Source organism: Pleurodeles waltl, chromosome 12 (assembly GCF_031143425.1).
Source record: "Pleurodeles waltl isolate 20211129_DDA chromosome 12, aPleWal1.hap1.20221129, whole genome shotgun sequence".
Lineage (NCBI taxonomy): Eukaryota > Metazoa > Chordata > Amphibia > Caudata > Salamandridae > Pleurodeles > Pleurodeles waltl.
Window position 1 is genome coordinate 157,104,366 of NC_090451.1, and position 16,041 is coordinate 157,120,406.

Consider the following 16,041-nt stretch of genomic DNA (forward strand, 5'->3'; position numbering starts at 1 on the left):
AGAAATTCTCTTCTAAAAGTACCTCTTGGATCCTGGTCTCTAGTTTCCAGGTTTGGAATGTGTTACTGCTCTGGGATGTGTTTTCTATTACTGTAAAGCTTTTTTCCCATATTTCCAGAATCTTTTATAAAACAAATACTGTACTTTTACATCAAAATACAGCATGTAATTTGTGCAAGTCCTTGATTTACTGTTTGCCTTGCTGTCAATGGTTTTCACTGTTCGATTCCCAAAAGTTCCATGAAAAAAAAAACAATGTCCGCTTCACAAAGTTCCGCAAAATAGTCCTGCAACAAAGAGCCTGAATCACAATACTCGTGGAAGGCACTTCGCCTCAAACTGTCTATACACGAATCCAGAAATTGCCGTCAAAGCTTCCTCAGGTAATAAAAAGTTTTGCACTTACTTGTTGCTGGCAAGAGATACTGATCAGTCTAACCTTGTCTTCTTTCTCTTTTGCAGGTTACTCGTAGGAGAGAGGCTGAGGCAAGGAGGTACCGGAAACCGGAAGAAGGAAGAGCCAGCAGCTGCGCCCATTGAAGTCAAAGAAAGTCTGTAAAGAGCAGGAGTGCCAGCGCCGAGGGATCTGTTCTCAGGTAAGCTGGAGGTAGACGAGCACAAGCACTGGGTGAGGCTCGGGGGATGCCTTTTATAGACAGGGCTGGGTGTGGCTCAAAGAGCTGGGTGTGGTTTGAAGGGCTGGGTGTGGTCCTCACATGCTGCACATGTTCTTGGAAGGTGTGCAGAGCTGGGTGTGGTTTGAAGAGCTGGGTGTGGTCCTCACATGCTGCACATGGTCTTGAAAGGTGTGCAGAGTTTCAGTTATTATGCAAATGAGTTGGATTAACACATGGCCTAGGGAGGAGTGTTTTAAAGAAGCCTTGGTAAAAGCAAGGCCCAATGTGTAAACAAAACAGCACATTAAACAACATACACAGAAGCCTAGGGGGGGGGAAGGTGAAATAACAAGAAAGGCTTTTAATAGTAAGTTTAAAAGGGAGCTATTACAGAACCCACTAGTGCAGTGAGAGGGGACATGCTCTTTGCTGTGTACAAACCCTAACAGTCCTTTATTAAGATTGATTAGAGTGAAGGAGTGTATGAGAAGAGAACTGAGTGGTGGATAGCATGATAATTCCCCAAGGGGGTTATTTCTCTTAATCACTGTGCTACAGTATCCTGTCCCCTTGGGTGGATAGGTTACCAGGGGCCCTCTCTCTCCCTTTTTGGAGTGACTGAGCTGTTGTGACAGGCTGTCAATCTGACTTATACCTTTGGAATCTGGATCAGTTTGTCACTACTTTCGGAACTTTCTTCACTTAGTGGTGAAATTAATCGGTGCATTGTTTGATATGATGTTTGGACAAAATATTGGGGAAAAATATTGTGGTAGACAAATATCATGTCAAGAATATTGGGATATCAACATATTGTGCAGAGGAATATCAGAGGTAAAAATATCACTTTAACTGTTGTTGTTAATATTATTATCAAAAATAATGATGTAAAATATTTTGTTCATTGTAATATCATTTTTAAGGGCCTAATTACGAGTCTGGCGGTAACTAGACAGCTAGACACACGGTGGCGGTCTGGACGGCCACTGCTGTGGTGGTCTGACCACTACATTACTACCGTCTCCACCGGGATCGGTGATCCCAATGGGTTGACTGAGGGTGCAGGTTGAAAGCAGCCAGGGCGGCACTGCACGCAGTACCGCCCTGCTGATTACAACCTGGTTCTCCGCCAGCCTTTTCATGCCAGTTTCACTGCCATGATAAGGCTGGCAGAGAACTGGTGTAGGGGATCACAGGGAGGCCCTGGCACTGGTCATGCCCATGGCATAGGTAGTGCAGGGGTCTGCCTGCCAAGTACCCTCGTAATGCGCACTGTCTGCTGTGCAGACAATGCACATTTCGAGGGTGCTGGTGTCCACTGCGGGTGGCAGCATTGCCACCAGCTTGATTATGAGCCAGAGACAATGCTTCCACCACTTTTCTGCTGGGCTGGCTGGCAGAAACCTCGGTTTCTGCCTTGCAGCCCAGTGGGAAAGTCATAATGGGTCAAGCGTGGATGTTGCCTCTACAGTGGCAGCCATCCTGTCGGGAGTTTGGTGGATAGTTGTTCCCCTCCACCAAACTCGTAAACAGGGCCAAAGTGTCAATTAATATGCAATGTATTGTGGTGTGTTTAATGTTATGTGTTTATTATTTTTATTTTTGCTATTAGTAAGATTTTTTTAATATTATTTACAAAATTGTTGAAATTTGTATTTTTATTTGTATTATTGTATATAATTGATTGTACTATATATTTATTTTTTAATAGTGGGATATTAGGATTTTAGAGGATAAAGATGAAGAGTTTTTTTTAAAATGTATGTTTTAAATTTAAGTTGTAAGGTGATAATTTTAAAGATATGCAAATTAGTAATTTAGAATTTCTAAATGTATTTTATTATAGATTATAGAAATATTTTAATATATTGTAAATTGATGTTAATTAAGATAAATATTATCCATAATAATAGATTTGGTATGTTGGTTAGGAGTCTGTCATAGTTTGTGTGGACTTTGGTAGTTTAACATCTATTTTATAAAATGCTTTTGGCTATAATTCTAAGTAATCTATTCCTTTTGTTACTTATAATGAGTTTGACTTTAAATTGTAGCATGTTACACATTTTTTGTTTTTTACTAAGTTTGTTGGAAATCTGGTTAACAAATTGCTCCATTCATAGTTCATGGTAGCATTGTTCTTTTTCTAATGCTTCTATAAATTTGGATAGTGCCGGTTGGGTTCTGCTCGTGTGGATTGGAAGTCATTGTGCCATACTTCCAATGCATTGTTTGTTTTTGCTTCCTGTGCCAAGGTGTTGTCATTCCTCCATTGTATTTAGAATTTGGATTGGCATTTATGTTCAGAGCAATGCAGTCTGCCAACCCAAGTGTCTTCGACATTGTCCATCAGGGGATTAAGGGCCTCATTACGAGTTTGGCAGTTGGTTTGCCAGACCGCCATGTTGGCGGTCCCAGAAGACTGCCCTGTTGGTGATATTTCAGACCACCGTATTATAAGTTATGCAGGCAGGACCGCTGACTGCCAACCCTCAACCAAAATAGGCAGACCACCAGCAGTACAGCAGCCTGTAATTAGGCAGTACGCCCACCAACGCCATCAGCACCGTGACCAACAAAGGACTGTATTACAAGCACACAGTCGCCATGACGGTCACTCAATGGTGGTCTGAACCACGGTAGTCCACGGTCATCAAAGTAATCTACAACTGCACATTGGATGGATTTGAAAACAACTCAGCTGACACACATTGCTACACTGGACAAACATGAGAAGACAGAGCAACTTTTTTCCACACAGTATAGACACTAGACACCACTCTTTTTCACCATCGCACACAACACCCTGCACACACATTTGTCAATTCACAGCCTTTTACCCTTCCCCTGTTTAGTAAGTGACGGTCACCCATTTTTTTTTTCCACCATGCCACATTCCAGAAATCCCCATTTCTCAGAAGAGGAGTTAAGAGTTATGGAGAATGAAATCATAAGAGTAGAGCCACAATTGTTTGGAGCCCAAGTCCAGTACATTCCTCTCAGTAGGAAAATGGAAATGTGGGAAAGGATCCTTGACAGAGTGAATGCAGTAGGCACCACCCTGCACATAAGGGAGAATATTAAGAAGAGGTGGAACGACCTCAAGAGAAAGGTCTGTTCCCTGGTCTCCAGGTACCAGCTGCAGGCCAAGAAGAATGGCGGTGGCCAACCCAGTGCCCCATTACATCTCTTTCCCTAGAAGAAGGTCTCAGCCATCCTACATCCTGAAGGCTTAACAAGAATACCTGGGGGAGTGGAGGCTGGGAGGTCACAACACAAAAAATGTCACAAAAATGCCATGTCATGCATGCTCAAAGTTCTCCTTTTACCACTTTTAGTGTTACTCGACTTACCAGCCCAGTGCCCACCAGTTCAAAAATCTCTATTTTCAACTCACATTTGAAGTGCACTCACTAAGGGTGATGACATTTGTATAGTGTGTGTAGAAAAGGGACTGACATGACTCAACTCCCGGCAAGTACTGTTCTATAACTCCAAACACCAGACCAGTGGCCAGTACTACAACAGGAGTAACTTTTCAGCAACTCTGAACACTATAACAGTGTTCATTCATTGAAAGACCCATGTTTGGCAACCCTCAGTGTAAGTTTACTCATCTGGGAGGAAACACTTTGCATAGTGTGTGTAGTTGAGGGACTGACATGACTGCTAAGGCCAGGAGGGCCAGTCCCTGTTACTTCACTCTCCAGCCCATTGTCCTCTCCTCCAAAGACTGCTTGTTAACTACAAATGAAGTGTACTCAACTGGGGGATAACATTTATATAGTGTGTGTAGTACAGGGATTGTCATGAATGCTAAGGCTAGTAGTCCCTGTTGCTGTAACTCCAAACACCAGCACTGTGTTTTATTGTCCAAAACTCCCTCTGTCTTAACTCTCAATTGAAGTGTACTCACCTGGGGGAATAACATTTGTACAGTGTGTGTACTAGAGAGAGTGACATGACTGCAACTCCCAACACACGTTGTTTCCCCCCCTAGCGCCTTGAGACCCTCACGGGTGAGTAGCACACTATATAATTATGATTGATTGATTGATTGATTTGTCACTACTTTCGGAACTTTCTTCACTTAGTGGTGAAATTAATCGGTGCATTGTTTGATATGATGTTTGGACAAAATATTGGGGAAAAATATTGTGGTAGACAAATATCATGTCAAGAATATTGGGATATCAAAATATCGTGCAGAGGAATATCAGAGGTAAAAATATCACTTTAACTGTTGTTGTTAATATTATTATCAAAAATAATGATGTAAAATATTTTGTTCATTGTAATATTTGACTGGTATACATAGATGACATTTTGATCTATTCGTCTTCCACTGAGGAACATGTAGGGCATGTAAGAGTGGTTTTACAATGGCTTCATGAGCATCATCTCTTCATCAAGCTGGAAAAATTTGTTTTTCACGCTACAACTGTAGAATTCCTGGGATATGTGATCACTCCCAATGGAACTTCCATGGATAGGTCCAAGGGCCAGTCCATCTTGGATTGGGTAGCCCCAAGATCCATCAAGGAAGTGCAACAGTTTTTGGGCTTTGCAGATTTTTAGCAGCAATTAATACCCCACTTTCTACTGTGGTATCTCCCATAACTCGTCTCCTACGAAAGGGGTTAAGTTCCTCTGGGATGCAGAAGCTGAGAAAGCCTTCCAACATCTGAAAAACACATTCACTGAAGCACCCATTCTCCATCATGCTGACCCTGCTCAGCCATTTTTTGTGGAAGCAGACACTTCCCAAATGGCAGTGGGTGGTGTCTTGTCCCAACGAGATCTTGAGTCTGGGAATTTCCATCCAGTAGCTTACTTCTCAGAGAAATTGCCACCCGCAGAGCAAAATTACACAGTGGCGGAGCGGGAACTTCTGGCCATCAAGCTTGCCTTCCAGGAATAGTGTCACTACCTACTAGGAGCTAGAAACACAGTAACTATTTACACAGATCACAGATCACAGTAATTTACAGTTTTTTCAAGCGACCAAGGCCCTGACACATATCAATTATGCTGGCTTCTATTCTTTAATGAGTTTGACTTCGTAATCATATATAGGCCCAGTAATACACAACAAAAGGCAGACACATTGTCTAGGATGGGTTTCTCCTCTGATATTGCGCTAGAACAGGTCAGAAGCATTATACCCCCTGAAAAAATTGTGGCTGTGTGCACTTCCCAAGAGTTCCTTGAGAAAATACGGGTAGCCCAACACAAGGTTCCCTGTTCAACTGATGTGTATGAAAAAGACGGTTTGCTATACCATTCTGATCAGTTGTACGTCCCTACCAAAGAATTACGGGATACAGTGTTACATTGGGGACATGATTCTGTCCTCGCAGGTCACCTGGGCGAGAAAAAGATGTTAGATCTCTCTCAAAGATTGTTTTGGTGGCCCACACTTGTGCAGGATGTCAGAAGCTATATCCAGACTTGTTCCACCTGTGTTCAGGCTAAAACCCCACATACTCCAGCCACAGGATTGTTATTTCCCATGCCAATTCCAGTGGCCCCATGGCATACCATAAGTATGGATTTTATTTCTGATCTCCAAGCTTCCAATGGACACATTGTCATATGGGTGGTTGTAGATTACCTAACTATAATAGCTCATTTTGTTCCATTAAAATGCCTCCCTACGGCTTCCAAGCTCTCTGATTTGTTTGTCCAACACATTATACGGCTTCATGGGTTGCCCTCCACAATTGTTTACAATCATGGCCCCCAATTTACATTACGGTTTTGGCGTAGCTTCTGTTACTCTGTCGGTATGGACGTCTGCTTGTCCTCTGCATATCATCCACAAACAGATGGGCAGATGGAACTTGCCAACCAATCGCAGGAACAAATCCTGAGATGTTACATTGACACATGGTATACTGAGTGGGATAAGGTTTTACCTCTTGTTGAACTTATATATAACAACAGTGTCCATATGGTTACAGGAGTAACCCCATTTTACTGTTTGTTTGGTCTGCACCCAAGAATGCTACCTATAACTGTGCCCCAAACGTCCACAAGAGTCCCATCAGTATGGACACACCATAAAGAGTTACAGGATATTAAAAAACAAGTACAACACCATTTAAAACTCTATCAAGCTCAAGTAAAAAAACAAGCAGACAAAAGAAGGAGACCTACTCCCCCTTAATAGATAGGCGATCAGGTGAGGCTCTAATCAAAAAATCACCATCTTGCAGGATCCAGAAAATTAAACCCCCGATTTCTAGGCCCCTTTCCTATTGCCAAAATCATCAATCCTGCGGTAGTAGAACTGACATTGCCAGATGATTTCAAGGTACACCCCGTATTTCATGTGTCGTTACTCCGTCCCTATTCCCCTGATACCCACGATGCGTCACCACCTCCCACGGGAATAGTACACAGGCAATTGGAATTTGAAGTGGACAAAATTATTGACTCACGTGCGTCCATGGTGTTCTACACTATTTATTGGGTTGGAAACGCTATGGGCCTGAGGACAATTCCTGGGAACCTGCGTCCACAGTTCATGCTCCACGTCTTACTATAAAATGTAATCTCCTGCACCCTTCCAAGCCCCACCATTTGAGAGGGTCCTTGGTGGGGAAGACTGTGAGGAATCCCCAAGGTGCCTCCTGCATTATCTGTCAGCACCCCCAGGGATTAGGGTTAAATCATATCTCTGTTCTTGGGTAAACCTTCATGTTGCTAAGTAAACATAATGTGCTGTGTTACACAATTGGTTTTATCAATGCTTGTTTTACCAATGCTTGTTTGCTAATGTGAGCAGGTGGAGACATGTGCTTCTAATTTGGTGTGGTGACTCATTCACATGTGGAAACTCAACTGCTTTCCTGATTGGCTATAAATAGCAGAGTGAAGCATGCCTCTCTGCTTGGCTTTGTTTTGCTGACACCAGGCATTCCTCCAGCACTCCAGAAAAGACTGCAGCTAAGTGACTAGTATTCTCCAGGGAGTTTGTTCTTTGAATGCTGTGCTTTCCTAGAACAGCTGGTGTACTTCAGACCTCGTAGTTTGGCAGAGTGCTTATCTTGAAGAGACAAATGCATTTCTGAACATTCTATATTTGTATTGTAGTTACTTGCCTAATTGTGCTTCAGGAAATCTGTTTCAGCTCAAGTACTACAAAAAGTGACAGTGCAATTATAAAAGAGCATTTACATGACTTTTCTTTCTCTAATAGCATAACTCTTGGACTTAAATTGTGTCATTCATGCCTGTGTTTCAGGTTTGAGGAATTTGCTTTTGAAGGGTTTTTCACACACAGAGTGAAACCAAACCAAACTGTGCCACCCTAACTGTTTGAACCCAGAGTGGACATTTGTATTTCTTGGATTGTTTTTGTTCCTTGTAGTTCAACTCTATGCATGCAGATAAGCTATATGTGATATAACTAATGCCCTTGTTTGTCTTTCTTGTGCATGATAAGTGCAACCACAGTTTCAATTGTAGTATGCAACAGTGAATCTCTGTGAAGCCAGCCCTAGTGTTGCAGTACTTATTGTTATGGTACTCAGTTTGGGTTTTTGGTAATGCAGTGTTAGTAATTGTGCCAACAGTTATTATTAGCCAAGAAAAGTGCTGGAGCATCCCAGTGTTCTTCTACCACTCCCATGCACATATCAGAAAGAGAGATTCAGTTTCAAGGAAGTTGAGTACACTAACTCAACTATCACTCTGTCAAAAATGACCTGCCCCCCGAAGATACAGGGTGCCTGGCTGGACCGGCAAGACTTGGCAGTATTTTGCCTCTTTTTCTTCCACTCCCCCTTTCCTTTGGGAACACCTGCCGGGTTTTCTTGTCCACCAGGAAGTGCTGAGAGGTGTTCAAGGAGTTGGGGGCATACCATTGCCCCTTCAGATATCCTGCTTTTCAGGTGAGTGGCCCTGTCTCGACAGGCAACAGAAACATTCACAATACACTGACCACATGATGACTCCAGTCACATATACAACAAACTCCTAGGTCTGCTTGAATTACAATCAACTAGGCCTCAAAATGAACAAAGACACTTCTTGCCTAGCAACTGTTTTGCCTGCACTTTTGGCAATATGGCATTCTCCCAAGTGGCAATGATATACTCATTTGAGCAGCTGCTTGACTTAGATGGACTTGATATGCTTCACAAATGTCAGGGCAATACAACCAATATCATGGCTACTTGCCACAATAGAATTAACTGCACAAAATTGTTGGAGGTAAATGTCACAATACAACCAGTAATATTGTATCTTGCATATCAACTAGTCGAGCTTCCACTGCGCACAGAGAAGCCACAAACAAGACTGCCATTATCCCCTGGATTAAGCTCTCAGTGAGAAAGGTACTCTTGGACATCTGGATGTGGAGGACATTCATGGCCCATCTGACCAACCTGGTCAGGCACCAACAGTAAATCTCACTGTGCCCACATCAACACCTCCGAATCTAGTTGCCTCAACATCACATGCAAGCATTTGACCCCCAACCTGTGTCCCAAGCACTGTGTCTACCATCTCATACCCCCCAGTCCTGAATCCTGAGTTGCAGTGTAACACTTCTGACAGTCAGGGTCCAGGACCCAGTGCGAAAGGGCATCCTGTGGCAAGGTGACAGGCCTATGGAGGTAGGGTGGATTGGAAGGATGCTGTGGGACAACGGGGTGAGGCCAGTGGGGTTGCTCCTGGCCAGGACATCATCAGCCAGGTCTTGGATGTCTATCAGGAGTCCCAAGGCATGATGGGCCAGGTCTTGACCGAACTCCAGGAAATTTAGCAGCAACAGAGGGAGATCTATAGGAATATGCGTGATTAGTGGGAGGCTCACAATACCAACATGGCCTCCCTAGCAGGGGCGATGAGGGATATTAACACCACCCTAAGCAGGGCTCTGCAACACCACTCTATCCCTTCCATTGGCACATCAACACCAGGCTCTTCTTCATTGGTGCCAGCTGCTGAAAGGGAGGATCTGCCAGAGGAACAAGCCCCAGACACCCCTGTCTCTGTAGCAGCAGATCCCCCACCACCAAAGTGGGGACGTCTGGAAAAGAATCCAGGAGGTACAGATGGCAAGACACCCACCACTGCCAGCAAGTGACCTCTTCCTAAAAGAACTACTTTGTCTTCCACACATTCACTCTGTTGACTGATCCTGGACTACCTACCAGTTCCAATAAGAATAGTTAGCAATGCCACGTAAATCATGGTGGTAGGCCCTACCGGTGACAGGGAATTCCTTCCCTGTCACTGGTAGGCAGCTCCCCCACCCCCCAACACTCACCTGACACTCCCCACCCCCCTCCATCCAAACTCAGCACCCCACCCACCCCCATACACACACTAACCCCCACCCTCTGACATTCAGAAATACCCCCTCACTCCCATACACACACTAAGCCCCACGCCCCCTCCGATTTATCCACACAGCCCCCCATACACGCACACAGACACGCACCATGCATACACCGATTAACTTACATGCATTCATACACACATTCTTCCAGACAGACAGACACACACACGCCCCCCACCCTAACATCCCCCCCACCCCTGCTGGACAATCACCTTACCTGCTCCAGGGAGGTCGTCCAGCAGGGAAAGGGAAGGGGTGCTACTACTGCTAGCAGCACCCCGCCAGCTGAACACCACCAGGCCGTATCAAATGTCATGACACGGCTGGTGGCATTCAACTGGCGTGGCGGTGCTGGTGTTAGCAGTGCCAGCTTACCACCATCCACCAGTCTGATCACTGCCGGATTTCCGCCCTTTTTGTGGCAGAAGTCCGGCAGTGCTCATAGTCTGGCAGACGGATGGTAGACGCGGTGGCAGTCTTTTGGCGGCCGTCACCGCGGCGGTAGGCAATGTCTAAATGACCACCATAGTGTCTTGCTCAGAATTACAACCATTACACACAAAACATAAGTACAAGTGTGTGGTCACACCAAACATTTTAATCCAGGATCCAGCACATAGGTTGTCCATATGTCTGGACTTTTTGAAGCAAGAATGTGTGACTCATACTGAGTCACAGTACATTTCAGGGTGCAGCCCCCAGCCCACAGAAGTGAGGGATTTGTCAGACATTGTCCTGTAGAATAGGCAAACATTAAATACGATGATGTCAGCAGCTTCAGCCTTATCACATACCACACCAAAGTAATCCAATATCACACAATCCAAGATACAGACAGATGGCAGTACAATAGTCCCTGATCACAGGCCCATCATAATCCAATGACCATGCATCTGGTGGTATAACTCAAACATATGTCAGTATTGTGGCACAAGCACTGTGGCCTACAATGATGAAATATATCAACAGCTACATACAGGTCATACAAGAAAAGTGTTTAGCCAATGTGAAGGGTGAATGACTTGCTTGCAATTGATAACTATGTATTTCATGCCCAAATGATGACACACAAGATGCATTTGGCCCAACACAGCACGCAAAACAAGTGAAATGTGCACTTCTGATCTTCCACCCAAACACTATGCAAGCTGCCTTGGCGCAGGTCTCATACACCCCAATTCTGTTTCCTACATTACCTGGAACAATCCATGTCTACTATGTAGGCCAGAACAGCATCAGATACCTGCCAATGTCATAACTCTGAAATGCCCACAAGAGAATGTCATAGTATAGTGAAGGTACCTGTACAAAGACAAAACAAGGATTATAGGCTTGAAAACACACCTATCACACAAATCACATAGCGAGGAACTGGAAATGAAATTACATTGCAACAAATAAAGCAACTTTACCAAGTTACGGATAAGCCAAAGGGTAACTCTTCAAGCAGCCTTTGGCTGAATATTCCAGAGTATCAGCTCTCTAGTTGTTGCTAAAGCACTCAACTCCACACATTCTTACAACTACAGTTCATTGTATAGTCACAGTCATGACATCACATGACATTCAGTCATGAAAAGTAGCTGTTGATGAGATCTTCCCGCAAGTCAGCTTCTTCCTCCTCACCACTGTCATCCTCACTTGGCATTTCAGATTTTCACTCTGTGGCACTGCAGGCTCCCCCTCCTCTGTGATGTATGGGATATTCCTTTGCAGGACGATTTTGTGATTCATGAAACATGCCACAGTGATCTGACACACTTTTCCCAGTGAGTAGAGGAGGGCTGCACAAGTCCTGTCTAAACACCTAAATCTGGCCTTCAGGAGCCTAAAAGCCTTCTCCACCACCCACCATGTTCTTCCATAGAACTCATTGAAATTGACTTTCCCTGGCGTAGTTGGATTCCTTAGTGGCATCAGTAACCAAGGATAGTTTGGATAGGCAGTTTCTCCTGTTAAGGAATGGGACATATGTGCAACAATGAGTCACTCACTTCATGATTGTAGCACCAGACATTGCAAAAACACAAACAGAACAGATGTGACTTACCAACCAGCTAGGTCCTTTCTGGGTACAGCTGTGGCATCAAATGAGGTATGGTGCTGTTCTGCATTATGAAGGAATCATGGACTGAACCTGGACAATGGGCACAGGCATGTGAAATGTAGAGAGCTGCCAAATAGACAACTCACACATTGATGGAATGGAAGTTATTTCTGTTGTGATATACTTGTTCATTGGCCTGTGGTGGGACCATGCCAAAATGTGTACCAGCAAAGGCTCCCACCACATGTGAGATGTGTACAAAACCATAAAAATCAGCCTTCACATGGACTAAATATTCACGTCGGGAAAACTGTATATAGCTGTCAAGTTGTTTCAACACTGCTGACAGGACATCCTTCAACACCAGACTGAACAGAGGTTGGGACATGCCAGCAGTTAGAGCGACTGTATGTTGGAAGGACCCTGTGGCTAGGAAGTCAATACTGACAAGACTTGTGCAATGGGTGGTGTGCAGGTTGGTTAAGTAATAGCTGGCATCTGATCTAGGTCTAACTGACAACAAATGTCCACTATTCTTTGCCTATCCAGGCAGTAATATGTTATTATGTGCAGTTGCTCCATGGTCTGAAGATCGGGGAGTGAATGGTAGACAGGAGGTTGTCACATCCTCCCTTTCCCTGGGTAACTATTTGTGACAAGACAGGATTTGTAACATTAGTCAAAGTGTCCACTGCAACGTAAATGATGCGTGTCAATGACATTATGTGACAAGGCATTTCTGAATTTATAAACATGGCAACCAGTACACATCACAGCTGTAAATAACACAAGGGTCACTTGTGACCCCATGTTTTCCACACGTGCCCACAACATGTATATGGACCAAACGCAAAAATGTGACTGTATTTCCCGACCGCCAAAATGACAGTCGGTTGGTGGTGGACTGTGCCCCACTGTTAAATGCCATCTGTGCCCTGCAACATACTACAATGGTGTTTGTGTAATAGGACCTACATGACAATACATGATAAGTATGTTTGTGAGCTCAAAAATAATTTTTTTATGGTGTGATGCAGTTTATAAAGCCCAATATAGCATTTAAGACTGCCAAAATGGTGGCTACCTGCCCTACTACATTGGACATTAGGAACCGCCCGCAACCACGGCAGAAGTAATCACAGTAGGAGGTTACAATGGTGGTGGGCACAGCCATAGGCTAATGTTGCTGTCAGTGGTGGTCGCATGCCAATGGCTGTGTATGGCAGTGGTGATGACTGCGGACATGACAACCATGTTCTGCACATTCAGACACTTGACTCCTGATACTGCTACCAGCAACACCTCCATGACCTGAGCTGCTGTGTGCCACCCCTGGGAGCAATCATGCCACATTCAGCATGTGATTTGACCCCTGCCTTCTCATGAGAGGAGCAGGAGAGGCAGGTGACTGAGTTCCTACCCCTGTATGAACAGCTGTATGGCTTACCAGAGGAGCAGGTAAGTACCTTATGTATACATTATTCTCTGTACTTCAACATCCTTTCCTTCCTCAGAGGCTAGAATGTGGCAATGTAATCCAGTTAGACTTCTTGTGTGCCTGTTGTTGCAGTCTGTGTGGCATCAATGGGATGGACAATGTGAAGGTATTGGTGGCCAGTGCCATAAGTTAAGCTCAGTCGCATTGTATTGTTTGAGGTTTTTGGGGCCCTAGATCCTCCTCAGTGGCAGTGTCACATCGTTCAGGGAACAGAGGCACAGGCCCACAGGGACACCGGGAGGACTGCTGTGAAGCAGGGGGAGGACAGGAGCAGGGAGCTGACTCTCCAGGAGGCACTCTCTGAGATCCTGGGAACCTACCAATATTCCCAAGACATGATTGGCCAGATCCCAGACAATGTGCAGGAGAACAGGCGGCTGCACAAGGGACAGTATCAGGGGATCAGGGAGGACTTGCAGGTGTTTAACACCACTCTGATCTACATAGCAGGGGTGCTGGCAGACATGACCAACATCATGAGGGAGGCAGCAGCACACCAGCGGGCCCCTACCACTAGCCAGTCCATTGACCAGCCCTCCACGTCTGCTGCCGTAAGTGGGCAGGAGGACCCGTGACAGGACCCACAGGCCACCAGCATCCGTCCCCCTGCAGAAGGTGAACCACCCCGCAAACTTTCCCTGCGACCCAGACAGAAGCCAGAGAAACTTGCCAAGACCACCACCAGGAAATGAGACTCTCCTGAATTGTCAGCTTGTGTCCCACACTGTCACCTTGTCCACTTTGAACTACCGTTGCTCCCTTTCCTATGGCTCCTTGGACACTGGACCTGTGCTACAAACAGACTGGAACAATACCCTGGACTTTCCTCCATCATCACCCCATTCCATTGCACTTTACCCTCAATTTCTTAGCACTACAATAAACACCCTTGGATACAACTCGACTACTTGTATGTCATGTGTTGAAAATGCGTATTCTTGGAAACAGTTACATCCATTGCAAATGTACTGTACATTGTGAGAGCATAGAAATGATGACCTGTAGCTGGCTGTAGTCAGCACATCAGTACACAGTTGTTATATCACCAACATCTGCAAAATGACAAACCATAGGTGACAGTACGTGGAGGTAAAAGGAAGTGAATGCCATCATGCCACAGCCACACAGAATACACCAATAGTCATTGAAATGTTAATCTGCGCTGTCTCACCTGTGTGTCATTGGAAGTACTGACAGATTACTGATGTTCTGTTGTCCTCATCCTCATTCTCAGCCTCTTCATCCTCGCTGGCATCAGGGTCCACTGCTGCCACAGGGGCATCTCTAGTCTCCTCCTCCTGCAGAAAAGGTACATGACATCTGAGGGCCAGGTTGTTCAACATGCAGCATGCTACTGCTATCTGGCAGACCTTTTCGGGTGAGTAGCACAGGGATCCACCTGTCAGATAGAGGCACCTGATCCTGGCCTTCAGGAGGCCAAAGGCCCTCTCAATGATCCATCTGGTTCACCCATGGGCCTCATTATAACGTTCTTCAGCCCCTGTCCTGGCATTCTTCACAGGGGTCAGCAGCCACAATAGGTTTGGGTAGCCAGAGCCACCTGCAAGTATTAAGGGACAACATTTAGCCACACACAGTCCTATGGGATTGACACCAGAGGCATGCACTAACATACAGTGGGTGGGGACCAAGGCACACCTATTAGCCACACCCTGTGCTTCTGTAGTTGGCCCATCACATTTAGGATGCTGCTATTCCTCAGAACAAAGGCATTATGCACTGGCCCAGGATACGTAAAATTGACTTTGGAGATGTACTGGTCCACCAGGCACACCATCTGCACATTCATGGAGTGGAAACTCTTACGATTCCTGTACAACGGTTCATTCTGCCGGGGGGGACAAACGCAATATGTGTCCCATCAATCGCACCAATAATATTGGGGATATGTCCCATTGCATAGAATCTGGCCTTCACAGTGGCCAAATCTTCCACCTGGGGGAAAGCTCTGTAGCTGCACAAGTGTTTTACCAGGGCATACAAAACTCTTGCCAGCACAATAGAAAACATTGGCTGTGACATGTCTGCTGCCAAGCCCACTGTCACTTGGAAAGAACCAGTTGCAAGGAAATGGAGCACTTGCACAATAGGGGGCATCCCATGCGGCTGACAGATAGCTGATATCAGGTCAGGCTCCAACTGGGCACACAGCTCTGTGATTGTGGCCCTGTCCAGACTATAGGTCAGTATTATGTGCTTGTCCTCCAGTGTAGCCAAGTCCACCAGAGGTCTGTACACGGGGATTTCTCCACCTCCTATTCATCCGCAGTGGTAGGTATCTAAGGGACACAAGAACAAGTAGGGTGTCACAAATGGAACAACTAAACCACAACTGCAGTCCACATGGTGCACTTATGTATTGGGACAGTGTAAATGGTGAAGAATGTGCAAATTTAATCTGTGATACAGTAATTGTTGATAGGTCTGTTTCCTCCCTCCTGAAATGGCGACCGCCTGTCCTGTATGGAGGGACAGGTGGAAGTGAGGTAAATCCGCTGGCGTG